This window comes from Muscardinus avellanarius (assembly GCF_963383645.1).
Source record: "Muscardinus avellanarius genome assembly, chromosome: 5".
NCBI lineage: Eukaryota > Metazoa > Chordata > Mammalia > Rodentia > Gliridae > Muscardinus > Muscardinus avellanarius.
The window spans coordinates 61,333,803-61,336,413 of record NC_137790.1 but is presented as its reverse complement, the minus strand read 5'-3'; the positions used below and the strand labels follow the sequence as shown (position 1 = coordinate 61,336,413).

Sequence of the window (2,611 nt, the reverse complement as noted above, 5' to 3'; positions counted from 1 at the left end):
CCACCTTCAAAAATATATATAAGGGTAAAATTGAAAATTACAATTTTCTCTACAAATAAGTATAATTGATGCAGACCTGGAAATAATCCAAAGGTTCAAATTCTTAATGTAAAAGCAAGCTGAGAAAGATTTAAAAGCAATTTTTTCTACTTTAAGTAAATGATACCCATGTATGAGAAATAGAGGATAATCAAGTTTAGTAAATTACTAAAAAGACAACTGCTTTCACTCATGTATTATAAAATGAGAGATTTGAGGACATGTTTAAGTCACCGAAATGGCCAGAAATCAATGTTTTATTAGTTTATTTTACAGTCCCAAACTAATTACCACGTGACTTTGATATGCAAACAATTTAATGTCTACATTAAATGTGTTAAACATCAAGCACCTGTTAGCTGTGAAAACCAAAACATTTTAGTGTTAAAAATATGCAAGAGAGTCAGACACTATTTTCATTAGTTGTCAAAAACTTGACTACTAATGCCAAATAATTCAACTTAAAATATTGTGCAGTTCCTCTCAGGTAAATGGGAAAATAAGACCATTGCCCTACCTGTTATTATTGTTACTTTAATATTACAGGAATTAAATGTCAGCACAACCTTTGGATAGTTACAGTACAGTGTATGATTAGGGATGGCTTTGTTTCAAAGACTGAACAAATGTGCATGAAATAAACAACACTATGCTCTGATGCTGTAAGTCAACAAAACAACTGTATCTGGCAGATGTATAGAGAAAAATGGCAATTTTGAGGAAGGAGTGCTTCTAGTGGCAAATCCTTGGAGGCGACCGAGGTTTTGCTCCTGTGACTGAAGGACTAAGCAATGTGGTGTGTTCATCTTGATTCCTACAGCCGAGCTTCCTCTCAGGCATAGTTTTGTGTTCCCAACCACTCTCTGTCCACCATGATGTCTTCTGCACTCCATGGTCCACGTATTCCTGGTATCCTCCTGCGTAGAGGTGCCGGTGGCGCTATCCGTTGAGCAGGTAGACCACCAGTTCATAGCTGGCCATCATGATGGCTGTGTTGGGAATCTGCCTCACCAGATGGGTCGTCAGACCATGGTTAAAGGGACCCAGAACCTTCTTCTTGAACAATCAAAGACATTGTCTGAAAAAAACGACCTGTATTTTGTTCCCTCTTCACGTAGTCTTGTTCTTACAACTTTGTGTAGATATGCTAGAGTCGTGGCACACGTTTCCGAGGTGGCAGCTGCTAGCATCATTCCCACAAAGTCGGAGACTTCTTTCACAGGCTCTTCATCATCTCCATCACAGGAGCAGTCTTACATTCTAGCAGTTTTTGCTTTATACTTTCATATATAACAAAATGGATCACAGTCTCTGATATGCCAGCATACGAAGCAGTCATGCCCTTATAAAATCCTCTGAGTCCATCTGCCTGATACACTTTAGGGACACATTCAAAAGCACCCATTCGCCCCCCCACCCCACCCCAGTTCCTTGCATCAAGCTGTAGCTGAGTCTTTACGAGCCAAATGGCGTTGGTTGCAGTGATTGCAGTAAAACTTCCAGCAAACTGTGAGGCTGGATAAAGAACCTCGCCATTCTCCACAGGCTTTTAGATGTGAGGTGTAAGTTAGTCCATATTTCTACAGGAAGTGACCTGCGGATGGGGAGCATGAGATGACAGGATCTCACTCTTTTCTCAGGAGAAATGTACAGCAAATGCCTGCCATTGCAGCTGAAATCATGTGTACCTGGGTAGAATCAGGATCAAATACATCATTCAACTGTTCCTTGCAGTTTGAATAAGCAACAAAATATATTGCTCTGGAAGGGGCCATACCCACTAAATTGGGGCCTAGTCCTCTAAACAAGGAGTGAGGCCCTTCTTTTTCCAAGATCACCTTCAGGCAATGCAGAGGTCCTGGGGACACCACGCGGTTGACACTGGCCCCTGCCACGGTGCTCAGCTGAACTTCAGATATGTAGAACATCACAGAAGATGACTTGCAGCTGCGTCTTTACAACTTCCAGTGGACATGTCAGAATAGCTCCCACGGTGCCACTGTATCCCCCGGCAAACAGATGCACCAGCGTGTCCCTCTGGCTCATCCTCTCTCCCACATGTCCTCCGGGCACTGAGGCAGGACGCGGACCCAGCTGCCTGCGATGGCCGGTGGCTTAGCTCTGGGAAGTAGACTTGCGGCCGCAGAAGAGCCCCCGCCGCCGCCGCCAGCTCCGGCTCCACGCTCCCAGCACCTTCATCACAGTGTATTAAATAATCCATCTTTAAGTGAATTGAGATACTACTAGTTTCTATACTAAGTTTCCAGATATGCTTGCGTCTATTTCTGACTTTGTGTTCCATTTCTGTAGTCTGCTCGGTTATTCCTGAGATTCATCTGTCTTAATTATGAAGTTTTGGAGGTATACTCTAATTTCTGATAGGAATAGTAATCCGTTATAGCTCTATTTAATGTTCTCCTATTATTACTTGCTTATTTTACACATAAACTTTAAAAATTCTGAAAAACTTAAGATTGATGTGATTTATTTCTTGAAGACCTGAAAAGATTGGCTGATAAAACTGTTTTGGTCTTTTCATTCTGGGAAGGATTTTGATGAATTCAATTTCTTT

General features: G+C 41.8%; 1 pseudogene across 1 annotated transcript; it reads right to left on the bottom strand.

The window, feature by feature from the left end:
• Nucleotides 1-978: 978 nt before the first annotated feature.
• LOC308262989 (solute carrier family 25 member 36-like) lies at nt 979-2,085 on the bottom strand (annotated as a pseudogene). The gene is made up of 2 exons: nt 1,669-2,085; nt 979-1,535 (listed from the first exon to the last, which is right to left on the bottom strand). The product of its transcript is annotated as a solute carrier family 25 member 36-like (transcript).
• Between the last annotated feature and the right edge of the window lie 526 nt (nt 2,086-2,611).